The sequence below is a fragment of the Narcine bancroftii genome, chromosome 7 (assembly GCF_036971445.1).
Source record: "Narcine bancroftii isolate sNarBan1 chromosome 7, sNarBan1.hap1, whole genome shotgun sequence".
NCBI lineage: Eukaryota > Metazoa > Chordata > Chondrichthyes > Torpediniformes > Narcinidae > Narcine > Narcine bancroftii.
Window position 1 is genome coordinate 10,192,144 of NC_091475.1, and position 20,121 is coordinate 10,212,264.

At 40.6% G+C, this 20,121-nt stretch overlaps 1 protein-coding gene across 3 annotated transcripts in view; it reads left to right on the forward strand.

Annotated features, from left to right (window-relative positions):
• The first annotated feature begins 2,271 nt into the window (after positions 1-2,271).
• The window catches only part of LOC138738494 (exosomal polycystin-1-interacting protein-like), a 42,023-nt gene continuing 24,173 nt past the window's right edge, over positions 2,272-20,121 (forward strand). Inside the window, exon 1 of one of the 3 annotated variants that reach the window (XM_069888788.1) lies at positions 2,272-2,482. The gene's annotated coding sequence lies outside the window, so the exon portion shown is untranslated. Of the gene's footprint in view, positions 2,483-11,141; positions 11,259-20,121 lie in introns of those variants that run through there. The other 2 variants (XM_069888790.1, XM_069888787.1) reach the window with 2 other exon arrangements.

Genomic DNA, 20,121 nt, shown 5'->3' on the forward strand with positions numbered 1-20,121 from the left:
ATGTCACGATGCTCCAAACACTGAACCCAACAACCTCACCCCCTCCCTCCACCACAGGCCATGATTCTCTCTTGCCCAAGTTATCCCGTCAACCATAGGCTGATGGACCTTCCCGATGACTGGAGCTCTGTCCCCATTCACTGAACCTGAATTCCAGGTGTTTGCAGCTAATCCTGTATCTCAATAGTTAATCTTTCAATATATGTGTCATTACATTTCAGATAATGGGGTATTATAAATATCATTGTTCTCCATGAAACTGATATTGATGTTCTTGATTTTAAGGAAAATTGGTGCATTGATTGCAAGAGAGCAATTGTATCTTATCACTCAGATGCATTATTAAATTTACATAGCATGAATTTATCCTGTCATTTTCTCCATACATAATCTAGACAGTTTTCCTTGACCCTAATCTCCAATTTCAGCCTGAACACAACAAGATGAGAAACTGGTCAGGTGTAATAGAGGAGCACAACAGAAAACTCCTTCATAAGTTTATTATAACCAAACAAATGCTGGAAATGAAATAAAACAAATAAAAGTATGATAAAATGCTACAATAAACTGGCAATGATTGTATGATATAAAGCAACCATTCTCAACAGGGGTTCTACAGCCCCCCCCCCCCACCTTGGGGGTGGGTGGGAGGGCATACCACATTTAATTAAAAGCCTTGTTTACTTTTCACCTCACGCAACATAAATTTTTTAAAATGTTTTTTATGTCGTCGTTAGGAGAGAAGTACGGAAGAAACCAAAACTTGACTGTTTCACAGGGAAGGGGGCCCATAAACTTTGAGCAGGGACCTAAGGGGGCCATAGCCAAAAAAAAGATTGATAATGGCTGATATAAATTACTAAACAATGCCTTGCACTAATATGACCTCTGTATCTGACAACCTTACACAGTTTTAATCTTTAATTCTAATGGTAACTTCGACGGTCTAATTCTGTCTCTAGTTTCACTGCAAAATGTTGGCTGAATAACATGGCTCATAAGATTATGTCCATTGGATTTTACATTTGTCATTACACACTACAGTATATGTTATTTCTCCAAAGATAAATGTACAATAGAATGCAAAAGACAATTAGTCCTCCTTCTGTAGAATGCATATGAAGTTGCTTCAGATTACTGAAGGGGGAGATTGTCCTTTCCCCTCCCTGCTCACATTCTATCTGGTTTATAGTAAGGCACCAATCAGCCTGCAGATACAGAACTGACTAAATAAGGAGCCATTATCTGTAGATTCTATTATTGCATCCTTTTTAATGTGTCTCGAACCTTTTCCACCAGGAGATATTCACAATGGTTTGGAGTTGGAAGAAAACATATCAATACTAACTCTAATGTTGTATCATTGGAAGGATTATCACATCCCCATGTGTTATTTTGTATTTTTCATGCTCTCTTGGCAACATGGACAAATTGATCAAGCAGACAGGAATGCAAATTATTTCAGGCTGTTCTTATTCTAGGAAATGTAATTTTAACCCCACCCATCCCTTCTGAAAAATATTACATATGAATGTTACAATTGTGAAAAAGGACAATTCATTATGATATGCCCCAAGCCATAAAATAGCGGAATAAATTCCTCGATACTACAGTAAGTAGGGGAGGTATAATTTATTGGAAAAATTTTTAACAGACTCCAATTATTTCCACATGGACAGCCATGGAAAGCTAAAAGCAGCTCCAGATTCCATCTTGTTGTCTAATGTAAAGACTGTATTGACAAGATATATTGTGATTAATAAATGTGAAGTGATTGGATGAGTTTTCTGCTGTGTTGGTGTGTGTGTGGGTTGGACAAGATATTTTATGCATTAGATTTTTCTCTCAACCGTTGATTTTATGTCACTTTAGCCTTCATAATCAGACTGATACCACTGGGTTAAAATAATCCATTCTTATATGTGGCATGTGCTTTTGTTATGGTCTGAAGTAGCAGAAATGATGTGGAAAGCCCAAAGCATCCTTTAACAAACACCAAATAATAAGAAATAGTCAAACGATATCCCAAGAGTATTGGCAATGGGTTCATCTGGTAGCTTAGTAAAGCAAAGCAACCTCAAACATAACTAGTTTGCAATATGTCATGTCACATGTAGAATCCACTTAAAATGGCCTGGTTGAGTGCACAAAATCTCATCTTTGTTAACACTACTTTCTGTTGGTTCATTTAGCAGAGCACTTGATTTTCAATCAACGTGAACAAATTCCAAATGGAATTCACTCACAGATGATATGCTGTTTTATAGGTTTCTGGAATAATTAAGGTCACTGGAAGAAGTAGGGCAAGGGAAGGTGTCAAGAAGGACTCCCAAAGAGCCTTGTGTGTAAGTAGCTTCCTGATCAACTCGAAGGTTCAGAACCAGGAGCTTCGGTTCACCACTGGAATTGGTCGAAGTCCATGCAGTTTCAGAGGTTACAAGAACACAGGAGGTGAATCCCTGGACACTCAGTGTCTCTGAAGGTACTTGCTTGTATTTTTCTCATTTGTAGGGGCAGCAGGTTAGTGGTACCTCTTGGTATGCCTTTATGGCAAGCACATGTTGATAAGTTCTATGTTGTAGGTAAATGACAAAAAACTGATCTTGGAATCTGAAATAGAGCTTGAAGTAAGATCCAGAAAATAAACAACCACAACCCCTGGAGTATCCATTATCAAATACTCACCTGGGATTTAATTAAACAAATTATAACTGTACTATACATAACAAATATTTTTACTGAAAGTAGTGTACAGTTCCATTCACGATGAAATCAAATTTCATTTCATTTTCACCAGAAATTATTGGGTTGAATTTCAGCCTTGCCTAAGACTTTGAAAATATTACTTTATTTGGATATGATTTAGCTCTCATATTTTGCCTTGTATTTCTAATGAAGGGAGTAACATCCTCCCACCAGATCAATGTGGTGAACTGCTGTATTCCTGATTATCTGGTTTTGCCCCATCCTGTGACTGTACCTGTAGCCCCTCCCGCTTTTGAGCTTGTATAAAGCCTCTAACCCAGTGGTTCTCAACCTTTTTCTTTCATCTCACATTTCTTTTCTTTGGCTTGGCTTCGCGGACGAAGATTTATGGAGGGGTAAATGTCCACGTCAGCTGCAGGCTCGTTTGTGGCTGACAAGTCCGATGCGGGACAGGCAGACACGGTTGCAGCGGTTGCAGGGGAAAAGTTGTTGGTTGGGGTTGGGTGTTGGGTTTTTCCTCCTTTGTCTTTTGTCAGTGAGGTGGGCTCTGCGGTCTTCTTCAAAGGAGGTTGCTGCCCGCCGAACTGTGAGGCGCCAAGATGCACGGTTTGAGGCGATATCAGCCCACTGGCGGTAGTCAATGTGGCAGGCACCAAGAGATTTCTTTAGGCAGTCCTTGTACCTCTTCTTTGGTACACCTCTGACACGATGGCCAGTGGAGAGCTCGCCATATAACACATTCTTGGGAAGGCGATGGTCCTCCATTCTGGAGACGTGACCTACCCAGCGCAGTTGGATCTTCAACAGCGTGCATTCGATGCTGTCGGCCTATGCCATCTCGAGTACTTCGATGTTGGTGGTGAAGTCTCTCCAATGAATGTTGAGGATGGAGCGGAGACAACGCTGGTGGAAGCGTTCTAGGAGCCGTAGGTGATGCCGGTAGAGGACCCATGATTCGGAGCCGAACAGGAGTGTGGGTATGACAACGGCTCTGTATATGCTTATTTTTGTGAGGTTTTTCAGTTGGTTGTTTTTCCAGACTCTTTTGTGTAGTCTTCCAAAGGCTCTATTTGCCTTGGTGAGTCTGTTGTCTATCTCGTTGTCGATCCTTGCATCTGATGAAATGGTGCAGCCGTTTTGAGTTTTGTGTGCCCGATGGAGATGTGGGGAGGCTGGTAGTCATGGTGGGGAGCTGGCTGATGGAGGACCTCAGTTTTCTTCAGGCTGACTTCCAGGCCAAACATTTTGGCAGTTTCCGCAAAACAGGACATCAAGCGCTGAAGAGCTGGCTCTGAATGGGCAACTAAAGCGGCATCGTCTGCAAAGAGTAGTTCACGGACAAGTTGTTCCTGTGTCTTGGTGTGAGCTTGCAGGCGCCTCAGATTGAAGAGACTGCCATCCGTGCGGTACCGGATGTAAACAGCGTCTTCATTGTTGAGGTCTTTCATGGCTTGGTTCAGCATCATGCTGAAGAAGATTGAAAAGAGGGTTGGTGCGAGAACGCAGCCTTGCTTCACATACCACTTTAAATAATCCCGATGCCATCGTTGCTCTGTGATTAGTAAGGGATTGTTTAAGGTGGAATGTGAGTGGGAAGGGAAGGTTGAGAATCATTGCTCTAGACCCAACTGTTACTGAAATATTTTACTTGAGAAAAATGGTCATTGGTCCATTTCCTTTGGAGTTATGAAACCTTGCACATAGCGAGTTAATTAGGGTCGATTAAAACAATGGTTTTCAAACTTTTTCTTTCCACCCACATACCACCTTAAGCAATCCCTCACTAAATCACAGAGCACTTATGGCATAGGGAATTCTTAAGGTGGTATGTGAATGGAAATAAAAAGGTTGAGAACTACTGCTCTAACACCTTGAACCTTCCCCAGAAAGCTTGGGTCATGGCAAAGGATGAGGTCCTTATCCATTGTGAATAAAAGCCTGTAGATCAGTGACTCAGCCTCAGAGTTATTTACTGTGCATCAAACATGTTTTGAAAAAGGCACCAGTTCTGACGGGGAAAATTGTTTATTTACCCTCCAGTGATCAGTTTGCCTTCGATTCTGCATGGTGCTACACAAAATGACAGAAAGTGCTGGCGTATTCTATACTTGTCTTCAAGTTATCAACTTCAATGAAAATGATCAGTGATTTATATTCATGTACATAACCAATTTACATCGATGAATGTATTTTTCATAAACTTACTAGTTTTTAAAAAATCTTGCAAACATTATTTACACTTTTTCAAAATCAGAATTTATTGTCACGGAGATGTCACAAAATTCTTTGTTTTGTGGCAGCGTTACAAATTATTTGCTATAATTTGAAAAGAAGTAAATCGTGCAAGAAAAATAGAAAAAAAGGGTGGTAATGCCTCTATTGCCATTATTTCAATTGCTTTGAAGTGTCATTGAAAATTTACAGCACTTGCAAAGGCCTTTTAGAGCACTTGTCCAAGATCCAAAAAGATGATCAGATCAGGGGTGGGGAGGGGGGAGGTAGGGGAGAGAAGGTGGGGGGATGGGGGTTTCACTACCCGTAGCCTAGACACTGCTCATGACAGAACTCGCCTGTGGATAGCCGGGAGTTCAACTGAATCTATGGACCGATTAGTGCAGGCACATGAATCATGCTTTTGGATTGTATACGAGACACAGACGATGTCAATCATAATTCAATTCCAATGTGCATTGTCCATAAATGATCTTTTTGTTCCAAATATCCAATTTCAACAAAAGACAAAAGAAGTAAAGCTATTTAAAATGAAAATCTTACCGGAGTGTGAACTCTGTCCAAACAGAAGGGTTGTGAAAGGAAAATGTCAGCAGAGTACGAAGTCGGTGAGGGGGAATATCAAGCGATGGTACATCAGTACAGATGACCAAGAGACAAGGCTTGGTAACCTGATTTTGTATATCAGCACTGACCATTTCTGCAGCAAATCATCCTTCTAGGAGAAGGTCTCAACTTTCCTCTGTCATTAGTACCTCGGACCTACTGAGCAGACCCCTCTGCCGTGCTATTAGCAACACATACAGTAAAACCCCTGTATCCAGCACTGGTAGATGCCGGATGTGTATTTTCCAGTTGCTTGAGACTTATTCTTACAATGCCTCACTAATACCCCTGCATTAAAAATAAACCGTTCAAACAACAAAAGACAAAAACAAAACTATACTGTATTTACACTGAATAAACTTCACTTGCATAATATGTAAACCTTAAAGCACTTTATTTTGAGTCACATTCTTTGAAAATATTTAACCATCAGGTTCCTCCTGCTCCACAGAACTGCGCAAAAGATAAACAATGACATTTTTGATAAGTAATCCTCCCCCAAGTTTAAAGATAAAACCTCTGACCAAGGTGACCCTTACTAAGCTGGGATAAGGAGACACGTTAAGAGAGTCACCCCAACAGCGAGCGGCATCAACCAGCACTTCGTCCTAGGCGACGCCGTTGCTGTTTCACACAACTTTATTCAAACAGCCGTTGCGCGCAAAGCACGACCAAGGTTCCCATCTTCACCAAATGTTTATGTGATACCTCAGAGAACATCTACTTTTACGATTCAACCCTGTGTTGCTGGTACTGTAATAGCACTGTGCTAACTGCTTTTCTAGCCATGTCACCCTAACTGTACACGTCACTACTCTACCCTGAACCCTGTTTATCTCTTGCTCCTAGTTCTCACAAAGTTAAGACTGCAGACGATGAAAATCGGGAACAAAAACGATTTGCTGGAAAAACTCGATAAGTAAGGCAATATCTGTAGGATTAGAAACAGTCAACATTTCAGAACCATTTTGAGGAGGAGTTGCAGACCTGAAACATTGACTGTTTCTCTTTCCACTGATGCTGCCTGCCTTACTGTCTTCTTCCGCTTTTTCATTTGCAGGTTTTTATTTCTTTTCTAACATTGAGGTGTGGCATATTTTGAAATCCTCATCCTAACTATGATTCCAGAGGACAGACCTTTGAACAATGTGCCAGGCACCTTTAACACTACCAAACCAAGGATGAGTTTTGAGGTTCATAGAATACCATAAGGAAGCCAAGGTGGAACAGCAAGAATGAGATAAGGAGGGGATGTTAAAACGGTGAGTACCTCAGAGTCACAATGACGAAAAGAACTGCATTCTCCAATAAAACCCTAAATCTTGTTTGTCCTCACTTTTCCCTGTGCACAGAAGAGTATATGGGATAAAGGAAAACTCACCCATGAGCTGAAAAGTATATGTGTATCATACTGTGGAGACATAGAAGCAGGATCGTAACAAACAAGTGTGCAATGTTTTAAAACCAGACGTAAGAAGATAAAACTGTCGAACTTGACCACTTAAGTGGAAATTACCACAAAGAGACAGGCTGTTGCTTAACCATATGTTCAATTAAAATCACACTAACACAGAAATTTCAAATGATCTTTCAACCCATGGGTTTCCTTAACACTTGTCTGTGAAGACACAATAAGCACTTGATGGAAGAAGAGGAGGCAAGAGCAGGAACACTGCCAAATTACTCATTGCTCACAGCTGCTTTATTGCCGAGTGTTTGCTTTCAGGCAGGTCCAGAGAGACACACTTTGAAGATTTGGATGTCTGATCTGCTCTTGGAGGATGCTTTTTTGGTGTCATGGAGGAGGAACAAGAGGATCAACAGCTCTGGCTGTAGCAGCCTGTGGATGGCAGGTGTGGGGAGGGGGGGTGATATGAAGTACATGACAGGCCTCATACCCACTTAAAGGCAGCAGCTTTGACTGCAATTACCACAGAGAATGCAAGTCGGACACCATCTGTGCAGAAAGAATTTTTGTTCAGGTTGATAGCCCTTGAAAGACCTTTTTCTTGTTTTTATTTCTGGTTTCCTGTATCTGCTCTTCTTATTTTGCTTTTTGCCTGCATATAATCCCACTCACTTGCACCAAGTGGATCAGAAACCCTTTAAACAGCCAGCAACCAAACTGTTCAACATTCTTAATGTGTTCCCAAGTATGTTTGGGTTTCCACACTTCAAACACAAATGTGCGAGAAATATTTATCCCACAGAAAGGAGGGAACGTCAGAAGAGGAGTCGGCCATTCATCAATCCTCTTCCGTGTTTAGTTTAGTCACAATTATGTTGTAGCTCAAACCATATATTCATTTTCCACATCCCTCCATTTACTTACCTGACAAAAATTTCAGGCATGTTTCAATCGGAGTAATAGCTGAAGCCTTTTTGGAGAGGAGATCTGGATCACTATTACCTTTACACCTAGGGTGTCGGGGTTTCACCTGATTCATCCGAAGTTTATTCTCTTTTGCCCTAATTCATCACCCACGGCAAACAATTTCTATGTATCTATCCTAAATCTGAGGAATCATACATGGAATTGTATCAATTGTTCAAGTTTTAATATAATTTAAGGTAATAATGAGTGAGCGGCATTGATGGGATTACACTGTGAGCTGGCATAGACTGAATCGCTGTATAGTTTCCTTCCGCACTGTAAGAAAAATATATTAATCTGTTAGATATGAGATCACATTGCTCTATTGCCAGCAACCTTCACAGTTTAGCTGACACTCAAAGGTGAGTGTCGAGATCTTGCAGGTTGATATTTAGGGAATGTTTGATGCTGTTCCCATATTCTTTTACAGTCCTCTTTGAATTAGGGTTGATTCTATGATATGACTGTAATAGCAGAGTGGGTGATAAACTGGATCCAGAGATTCTAAATTATGCTGGAATATAATTTGGATGTTGCTGACGGCTCATGGATGTTCAGCTCAGAGCTGTCAGCTCTGTCCTGAGTCTATCGTATTTGGATGACAGTGGTGTCATACCACAGAATGAACGATTAAGTCCAAAAATAAGGCTTTATCTCCACATGGAGTGTGTGAAAAATGCTCTCATGTAGGTGCATAGGCAGTAGTTAGTAAAGGGAGAGCAAATCAAAGTGGGTTTTTCTGCCACCATCTGATGGAAAAGCAATTGGGCAGCCATTGTCCAGGTAGTGATGGACAATGAAGTGCTCACATTATCCTGGAGAATTCTTCAATAATGCAGTAATCGGGCTTTGTCCTCTTCCAACTTTCACCACTTCCTCTATGTGAACAGATGCACAGTTCTCTGAAAGTAGTGACACAGGCATTTGGCACACGTGTGCATTTCAGAATCAACCACGAAATTAGGAGGAGCTTGAGTCAAAAACTTAGCCTGCAAAACTCTATGACTATATATAACAATGGTCTGGGATAGAGAGAGAGAGAGAGAGAGAGAAGAGAGAGAGAGAGAGAGAGAGAGAGAGAGAGAGAGAGTGAGTGTGTGTGTGTGTGTGGCCTCTGTCGGACACGGTACTGGACCTCTGGTAGCTGGAGTGGCCTCTCCAGGGTGCAAGCCAAGACAGAGTTGATATGGAAAGGGGTCTCCATGCTAATGACAGGTCCAAAGGAACTACTTGGTGCCAGCAATATCGCAGGCGTTGCTGTGCTGGTGCTGGGTACAGCAATCAGCCGCCTTTGGGACTCCTACTCCAGATTTTTTGTCGGGGTTTACCCCCAAATCTTTTCCCATGAGCAGGTATAGCCACAAGGCAGTGGAGGTTTGGAATCGGTGTTTTCCCTCTCCGAGATGAGTTACCATCCGTGGTTAATGAGCCCCATCTGCCCGGAGCAATTGGTTCTCTCCTGTCAGTGAGAACAGCTCCGCCGGGCAGAAGAACTTGGTTGTCAGAAGTTGTTTGAGACCCACGCAATGAAGAGCAGTAGGAGCTCATTCCTACTACCACCCTTCGGCTATTACAACCTTGAGAGAATGAGCGGTAAATCCATATATTACTAAGAAACAGGAACACCACTCTCTTCCCCTCATTACCATCCATCACAGCACCATCTCTATTTTATTGGGGTTCCTTGGTACTACACTCATTCGAATACTCCACTGATATCAGAGGCAGTTAATTTAGAATTCAACTCATTATTTGCACTGTGTCTGTGGTGAGCCCGAGAACCAAATGTCATTCAAGGATCATTAAGTGGGATATTAGTGAGGGGGAAACACTTGACAACACCTAACATTAATTCCGCTGATGACTGAGTGTATTGACAGGACAGAACATGACCTGTTTTATCTGTGAGCATAATGTAAAAGATTGTAAATTTTCCAGTCGCATTTAAGAACTGTTTAAAAGATACCAAAATGGAAGGAAAGTTCTCCAGTCATGATATGTTATCGATATCTTGATCACAGTGAGAAGGTTTCCTCCTGAATATATCTGAAGTAAAATCGAAAAAGAGTCTAAAAGAGCAATTTTCTGGGAAACAAATTTGAAGAAAGAGACTGTACATCAATAGGTCTCAATCTTTTTCTTTCATCTCACAGACCACTTGAAGTAATCCCTAGGCCATCGGTGCTCTGTGATTAGTAAGGGATTGCTTAAAGTGGGATGTGAGCGGGAAGGGAAGGTTGAGAATCACTGCTCTAGACCCAATTGCTATTGAAATATTTTGCTTGAGAAAAATTGTTATTGGCCCAGTTCCTTTGGAGGTCTGAATCCGTGCACATAGCGAGTCCAATGAGGTACGATTAAAACAGTGGTTTTCAAACTTTTTCTTTCCATCCACCTACCAACTTAAGCAATCCCTTCCTAATCACAGAGCACCAGTGGAATAGGGAATGCTTAAAGTGGGATGTGAGAGGAAAGAAAAAGGTTGAGAACCACTGTGTAAATGCTGAAGCCGGAGCATAAAACAAGATGCTCAAGCAATCCAGGAGGCATCTGTGGAGGCAAAGAGATGTTTGGCCTTTTCAGGTTGAACTCTGCATCAGGACCTGAAATTTAAACAGTTCCTTTCCTTCCACTGATGCTATCTGATCCATTGAGATCCTTGAGCAGCTTATTTTTTTTATGTTTGAAGGAAATCTCCTTATTGTATTAAAAGAGTACCTGAAAGTTATCAGTGTTAATTAATTAATTTCATGGATTTAACTTAGTTTGATTAGTAATATTAAAATCACATAAATGCTGGAGGAACTCAGCAGGTCTTGCAGTGTCCATAGGAGGTTACCTTGAAGAAGGGCTCAGGCCTAAAACACCAGTTATATATCTTTACTTCATATGGATGCGGTGAGATCTGCTGACTTCCTCCAGCATTTCTGTGTTTTTACTACAATCACAGTATCTGCAGACTTACGTGTTTCACTGATTAGTAATATTGTTATGAGAGCTATAACTTCTGAATAAAGCCTGTATTATTAAAAGTCTGAGGCAGTGTACATTTGGAAGTTTGGAGCAGTTAGAATAAATTAAGGATATGATGTCCTGCTGTGTTAATAATTGAATCGTAGGTCCTGGGCTGTCCGTCTTCATAAATCTGTTGCTGTGGCAACAGCTGAAGGTTATTGCCTCCACTGAGCATTGACAAAAGCAAGTTCAAGATCATTTCACACATTCCATTCACTCCCAGATTTATTAGTCTGCCAAAGAGGATAGTTGGTGAGAGGGCATGAGGTAATCTAGCTCAAGATACTGATTTGGACTCACTGAAGAAGACTAAACACAACAGGAGGTAAGTAAAGCTCTATATTATCTAAATCTACACCATAAAAGTTTTATGGTTTAGTAATTTTATTAACTCTTTTTTAATTAGTGTAACTTTATGATCAACATTTCAGTGTTAAAATCAAAAATATTATTTTTGTAGAAGTAAATAAATTATATCTTTTGCAAACATAAATAGGAGAAAAATTAAAGGAGTAAACATTTTGTTGTGCTAACGTCCATAATGACATCGCGGGATCCAAGAGGAAATCCTTCTGGAATAATATAAAATTACCATAAACACGGAAAGCAGGTTTCTCTCAGCTCACTTCTGTTCCAGATTTTGGAAGCATTTTTTCTTCTTCCTATTTTTTCCGTATCACAGATTAGCCCCAGATGGTTTGGCTCATCCAAAATACAATACGTATTTTGCACACGACTATTTTACACTGTGGTTAATATTCTATATAAAGCAGGTTGCAGTTCCATGCTCTCTACCAAAATATTTAGTGATCTATTGGCTTGGGTAGCCTCAAAATCATAAAAATGTTGGTCTTAAGTGCATGATATGATTTGTCACTCAATTAGTAGCAATCATCCTGTATTTTAGCTTTTTAAAAAGTAGTACTCCTTGTATCTTATTGCGTTTAACATTTGGATATGGGTGGATTTTGCAACTTAACATCTGCAGTTCACCCAGATTGCAAATTGATCCAATTTCTCTGACTTCACATTGATGAGTACTAGCTTTCCCGCAAACCCAGGCTTCAGGAATGCTGACTGAAAGCCAAAACTGACAAATTAAGTGCTTGGTTTGTCCCAGCTTGTTTGATTGTCTGTTCTGGGGCTGGACTCAACACTGAGCCAGGCTCCAGGACACTGACAATCAGTTATCATGAATTTGAAGCAGCAGCAGATCAAACATCAAAATATCAATTCTTCCACAGACCAAATAAAACAATACTTCAATGTTATTTGTATCATTCCTGTAGCACTAAACAAAAGAGAGGGTTACAGCTTCATCTGCTGTGACCTTCTCTTTTGTACATGTGTTCTAGTGCTACTACCTGTATTTCATAATTATGTAAGCAAAATATGAAAAATGCAAGCATTGAGAGAATGAGTTAAATACAGTGGTTTTCTCAACCTTTTTTTCCCTCTCACATACCACTTTAAGTAATCTCTATGCTATAGATGCTCTGACATTAGTAAGGGATTGCTTAAGGTGGTATGTGGGTGGAAGGAAAAAAAACACTGTTTTAATTGTACCTCATTGACTCGTTATGTGCACGGTTTCAAAGCTCCAAAGAAATGAGCCAATGACAATGTTTCTCAAGCAAAATATTTCAGAGTCTAGAGCAGTGGATCTCAACTTCTATCCCACTCACACATCAACTTAAGCAATTCCCTTACTAATCACAGAGCACTGATGGCCTAGGGATTACTTAAAGTGGTATATGAGTGGAAAGAAAAAGGTGGAGAACCACTGCTCTAGCCTCTGAGAAGACAATCTCTACTCACTCTAGGTAACTGGAAGCTGGACACATTGCCTCTCAATAACCAGTCTACTTCTCTTCATCAGTTTGAGCTGGAAATTCACGTACATGTTCTTTTCTCTGGAAAGATTCTGGGATGGAGCCATGGAATGGATGGTAACTCAAAAGAATCCTTCAGGCCATTGTGCTTATAGCAGAACTTTAAAAGATATATTTCAAATTGAAATTAGTGATAGTGACAGATCAGTGCCCAACAGCATTAAGCTTTGGTACAATAGTGATAGGCCTGTGCCCACCACTCGTAGTAAATAAACTGAACCCATCAGTATTATATTCCAGCACAGTAGAGTGACATAGTGCACTGCATTCCATGACTTACATTCACAGACTTCTATCCAAGAGTTTTGTACCCTGTTATAGATATAGAAATGCCACTGGAGTGCTGTGTGGTAAGAAGATTCAGTGAAAATGAAACAATGTCAATAGTTTTCAAGTCACCTTGGCTTGAGATGGAAGGCAACTTGTAGGTGGTGGTTTTTCCATGCCCCTGCTGCTCTCATCTCTTGTAGAAAGTGAATTTTATGGGTTTGGGAAGTGCTCTTCAAAAAATTGGTCCTGGTTCTGGATGAATGGACCAAAATCACACCATGGGATTGAGTGTAGAGCAAAGTGTGTATCCAGTTGCTGAACTTTTACTTGATTCAATGAATGCAACATCAATTCTGGGGATTAAATCAGAACTTTCAATAATTGTAGCCACTCAAGGTGATCTGCGTGATGACCAAATGCAGGAGAATGGGGTTCATGTTGACAGTTCATGGACAAATCAAGCTAAAGTGTCTGTATCAGTGCTGTATGACTCTATGACCCTCTGGTCCTCACTACGAACCATCCTTTCCCTGACTATTCATTTATCCTAATGTATTTATCAAATTATTGAAGATTCTCTTTAATTTTACCCACTAAGCATGTTATCTGGCCTCTTTCTGTTTTTCTAATTTCTTTCTTAAGGATCGTCTTGGAGATGAATCCATGGACACACAGCAACTCTAACAAGACTCTCTTTTGCTTCTCTTTCTCTAACTGTTAGAAACACTTCAGGCAATTTCTGCCGATGGCGTATCTGTCTGCCTTGTGGCAGATAAAATCAAATGTTGTGTAATATTGCACTGCCTCTATTACATGACAATAAATTGAATCTTGAATCCTACTCATTGTGTATTCCTCAAGGGAGTCACTTGATTGATGTTGTCATTTGCTGCTTCTTTTTTCCTCTTCTGGCCATCTTTGCCTTCATGCTTACTGGAATCTGCTGTTCCCGAACTCTCGCTAACTCTCGCTAACTCTCTTTTAAAACTCTCCCACTTGTTACCCAAATTTTATACCAATCCACTTTCACCAGATCCTCTGTTATGTAATTTTGCCCAATTTAGGTCTTAAACCTGTAGCCAAATCCCTTTACATAAATAACTACCTTGAAAAGGAATTGTGGTCACTGTTTCCAAAGTAGTCCTCAACTGATACATTCACCACCTGCCTGGTTTCACTTCCTGAGATAAAATCGAGTACAGCCTTCCACAGCTGTAGCACTAGCATGAACGATTTTGCCATCAACAATGTTGCAAATTACAGGGCAGTAAATCATGAATTTAAGTTCACGATCTTGTCCTTCCTACCCTGGCCACTGCACTGTTTCCCATTCTTACTCCTGCACAGAATATGAGAGCTTTCATTCAATGGAAATCAGTTTAGATGGGAAATGAATGAAGTTTGCATTTTGCTTCTGAAGATTAGTTGTGCACTTAACCCATTCAAAGCAAACGTTAAAGGCCACGCTGTAATGTTTCGTTGAAAAACAATATCATCAAGCTCCCCAGAATATGTGATGTTGTTACTTTCCTGTTGTAAACCTTCATCCTCCCCTCTTGCTGGGTGCAATAAAAAGAAACTTGAAGAGCAAAGAGCGCAGTTAACTTCAGTCATGACTATTAATACCCTAGCAGCAATCAGCAATGCTGGAAAAATCTGTGAAACTTTTAACATAAATTAACATGTGGTCATTTATCCTGCACTCTTTAAGTTCCCGTGTGCATTAGCCCCAGTGCTTTTACATAGAACAACATGGCCTGAGTCAGCTGGATGTCGAATTTATGAGGTAAGTTTTGTGGTGCTATTTAGTCTGTAGGCTTTCCCCCCCGAAAAGTGGTAGGGGTCATTCAGAATAAATCATGATGCAGGAATGGACTAAAAATTCCTGCACTTTCCTTTTTCGACAGCAAATTTCGTTAATTGTGCCGTTACATGCCTGCAGTCTAAAACCCCTAATAGACAGGTAGAAAACAAAAAGACAAGACCCTGTCAACTACTTGATTCATTAGAGTGTATACCAATGGCGCTGTGAAGCAGTGCTTTGGTTATCTTGATATCAGGAAGTACCTTAAAAGGGAATCCTATGGGAAAGATCAGTGCAAGATCTAGGACACATACATCAATCAAAAACATCATTTCAGAGACTACAGTGATTTCCAGAAGATTGACTTTTTGGAGCTTACCTCGATTTTCACTGTCTCTCCTCTCTGAAATGTGCCTCTTTCTGCAATGTGCTCACTTCTTTGAACTTCAATGAATATTGAATCACATTCTTTGTTACGGTCATCATAACCTAGAACCCAAAGAGCAAGCACCATTTTTGAGCAAATGGAGAGAGCAATTTAATATCCTTTTAATGCTGAGTGAAATTAATAATAGTGACTTTACACATTTTGGTGGTTGATTAGTGATGTATTGTGTACAGTAACAGCTATCTCATGGCATGGTGCAGGTTTGGAAGCCCAGAATAGATATCTCATGCTGATCAACAGTGAAACTGAAATGATAATTCTTATAATATGTGGGATGCACACATTTAGTGCCTTCTTAATGTGACAACAAGATATTTATTGTTGAAATCAACAAAGAATGGGTTATTAATTTGCTTGATCAGTGATATCCTCATACAAAGAATTCAAATCTCTATTTCCCACATGCTTAATACCCCAAAAGTACTTGTAGCGAGTGTTCATCACAAAGCTGTCACCAACTGACACAGACGGGTCAATGTCCAATACTTTAGGAATTCATGTAAGCGTTAAAGCAGGGGTCACCAACCTTTTTGAAACTGCAAGCTACTTCAAGGGCACTGAGTAATACAAAGGGCCACCAGTTTAGGACTCACTCTGAAATAACAAAGTTGCACGGTTTACCTTTAATTATTATTATTATTAATGATTAATGATGTTCATCGATGTGGAGACACTGATCACGTTAATGATTCCTCACAATAATGATTAACAATAATTTAACGAGGTAGGAAACAGATACATTTCAACATTGCAACACTTTATTTCTATTAATCTCTGCAACTGTTTCATTTTCAAATGATCACTTTTGCAACATTTCATAGGAAATCAATATTGTCCCATTTTCACTAGGCCACTAACTCTAACAATTTTTAACAAATCATGAACTATGTACCATGTTTGTACAAGTTATCAATTATGGAAGATTTAACAAAAATCAACTCTTTCAGATTTTTAAATAAATCTTATCACATTTTGTACTAATCACCAAATCTGCAGCATTTTTAACAAAATCATCCTATCTGTCACACTTTACGAACACATTTGTCACAATTTTTCAATATTTGAATTCGTTGGAGTCAGTAAAAATAAACATTAAAAGATGGACAATTTAATATAAAAACTTAACTCCAACAGAATTTAACTTTGCTAAGGCACGGCCATGTTGCCACTGACAACATCTGGTATCTGGTTTTTTTGTCTGTTAATGGGATTGCAAGATGCTCACCAGTGAACTGTAATCTGGGGTGTTACTTGACACTGCAACTCTGAAGTGAGTCTTGCAGATGTGCATCAGTGAGGTGTGTTCTGTGTTTGTTCTTGATGAAGTTCATGTCAGAAGAGGCTGATTCACAGAGATAGGTTGAACCAAACAGGCTGGCAACCTTCATAGCTGCTGTGCATATATCAAGTATCCGGACATAGCCGAAACTCTTCTAACCATCGTACTTGCCCCCAGTTGGACATCGGAGAGAGTGGATATGACATTGGCTCCATTCTTCTCATCTTTAAACACAGTGTTTGCAATTATCAATCATTGCTTCTTTGAAAACCTCCCTGTCTAAAAATGTCTTCTTCTTTATCAAAAAATGTGTAGCTCTGAACGAGGCTTCGGTTGTTTTTCGGGAGTTTTTCAACGGCCTCGTGAAAAAAGACTGCTGTTTGCCCAAAGCTGCCTTTAAGTCGCGGGCTTTTTCTGCCCATAGTGCGCTGCCCGGTGGGTAATTAGCATGGTAGCTTTTGTGACACGTACTGAAGTGCCCCTCCACATTGTGTCACTTTGCCGTCACCAAAGTTGCCCCACAAATGAGACACACACAGTTTTCTTTCACAGTAGTAGAAAAATAACTCTTCCTCCCATTCAATGTGAAAATTATAAGTTTTCTTTCTTTTTTCTGCCATGTTTTTGGGAGTAGAAACCGCATTTAGCTCATCATCTTCGCAGCACCCGCTAGCTTATTCAGCGAACGCTGAGGGTTGTCATGCATACAATACTGACCTTTGAACCAGACTAGATCAGAGTTCATGTATTTTAAACATTTTTATTTTTTTAAATGTTATTTTTTATATACAGATACACAATCCTTTATCCAGAACTCTTGGGGAACAGTGTGTTCCGAATTTTGGATTTTTCCGGATTTCGGAAAGCCAGATTTAAACCCACCCGAATTGTGCTGCCGTATCCACCCCATCCCCCTTCCAGTCGCGCTGCTGTCTTCCCCCAACTACCCCCTCGCTGGTCCAACTCGATCTGCGGGTCTCCCCTCCTCGCGGCCCAACTCACACTGCCGGTATCCTGCCCATCTGACTCGCGCTGCTTGTCTCTCCCCACCTCCCCTCGCCGGCCCGACTCGCACTGCCAGTCTCCCCCCTGCGCCCCAACTCACACTGCCGGTATCCTGCCCATCTGACTCGCGCTGCTTGTCTCTCCCCACCTCCCCTCGCCGGCCCGACTCGCACTGCCAGTCTCCCCCCACCACTGGCCTGAATTGCGCTGCCAGTCTCTCCCCCTCGCCAGCCCGACTCATGCTGCCGGCCTGTCCGACTCATGCTGCCAGTCTCATCGGCCCGACTCACGCTGCCTGTCTCCCGCCCGCCTGACTCACGCTGCTGATCTCCCCCCCAACCTCTCGCTGGTCCGACTCAGGCTGCCAGTCTCTACCCCCACTGGTCCGACTCGCACTGCCGGTCTCCCGCCTGCCCGACTCACGCTGCCAGTACCTGTATTTTCGTTTTCAAATTTACATTAATGTAAGTGTGATTCAAAAAGAATAGCAACACAATTAAATAAAATTTTAGACAGAGCTCATTAGTGACTAGTGCTATTTTTAGAACAAGCTCGCGGGTAACTCATGTGGTACCTACGGGCGACCTGGTGCTTGCGGACACTGTGTTGGTGGCCCCTGCTTTAAAGTGTGACGTTTTAGAAGGAATGAGAAATAGAAGGAAAAGCATTAATGTGGAATTCCACAGCTATTATGAAGAATTAGAAGAAAGCAAATATCAGAGGGTTAAAACAAAGGAAGGCATATCAGAAATAGAAAGAGGTAAGATTATGGAGGGACTTATAAAGAAAAAGGATGCTGAAATTAAGGAGTTTCTTAAGCAAGAGCAAACATCAATCTGCAAATGCAGGTCCTTTGGTAAAAAAAATTTCTGTGACCTTGTCTGAATGAATGTGTGAGGTCAGATATTAAATTATCAAGATTAGAGGTAACAACAGCAAGAGTGAGCATTACAGCAGCGAGTCCAGTGTTGCTGCGGAGGTTGAACCAAGGGAGGGGTGACTTAGTGATGCCATATGAACTCAGTGTCAAGTGTGACTAGCTTCAGACACTGGCTATACAGAGGTGTGCAATTAAGGCTAGGGAACTGAGATTCTGCTAGGAACCAAAGAAGAAGGCTTCAGTCTTTCCTGAATTTAATTTGAGGAAATTGCTGCTCATCCAGTGATGAATGTTGGACACCGTATGAGAATTTAGAGGGAGTGGACATGAAGTAATGGTGAAGTGAAGCTAGGTTTCATCAGCATACGTGCAGAAGCTGAAGCCACGTGTCTTGATGATGTTGTTGAGAGACAACATGTAGGAAAGAAATTGGGTCAGGGATAGATTATTGGAGGATTCAAAAAGTGGTATATTATATTTTATATTATATATTAATATGTCTTTAAAATAGATTGAGGGGATTTAGTGTAGTTCACTTTACAAACAGATACTTACAAAACACATCTCATTTAAAATGCCAGAGCTTTGCTCAAGGGTTGTGAGTTCTGAGTTCAGCCTGTTCAAAATCCTTGCAGTCCTTACGAAAGGAAATGCTGGCTAGAGTAAAGGAAATAAAAGGAACTCTGTGGTGACCTGGAAAAAGAAGTTATCGTTTGGAAAATCCATGAGGGGGCAAGTTTCTTCGGCAAGACACTGAAGTGGCTGATTGGAGGAAATCAGTTTGTGTGTGTGTCCAATGAGCAACAATTCTCTCTGAAACCAACAAAAACCTTCCTAAGTGGTAACCATTTACCTTTAAGCATCAGAGCTTGGTGAAAATTCTTAAATGTTAAATTCTGTGCACAGTATAAGAATTGCCTGATACTGGTGAACTTGGAGGAGTGAAAAGTGAGATTGGACTGTGAATTAAAGGACATATACACATTACATGCACGTATGCTTAGAATTAGAAGGGGGTTGTTAAGTTAATAGTAATAAGTTAAAGTTTGATCCTGTTTTTATGTTTAAAGAAAATTAAAAGCAATCTTTGTTTAAGTAACCATTTGCCTTGTTGAATTTCTATTGCTGCTGAGTTTTGGGGTCCTCTGGACTTGTAACAATATCAAAGATAATTGCATGAAAGATGAATAAAATACATAGATAAACAGGCGAGCACAGCCCCACCAAGAAGGATGACAGGAGAGAAAGGTGAAGAATAGTTGAGAAAGACAATTGTACCTTTGTCACAACTGCGTACAACATCATTAATGACTTTCATCAGAATCCCTTCAGTCCTGCTATAGGGGATCTGATTGTGGATGGGGGGAAAGAATTCAAAGAAGGAGCTTGGTGTAAGATGGACATGAATTGAGAAGATGGAGCTCTCCACTCTCCATACTACAGAATTGTTGATGTTTTTTTCTGGCCATCCTGGTCCATGATAATCTCTTTCATCTTGTCCACATTACTCTCACACCATCACAAGATTTTCCACCTCTTCTCTGTAGTGCAAGGAATGCTGAGAGTGGAGGTTGAAGATGATGCAGTAGTTTGCAGTGAGGAATTAAAAT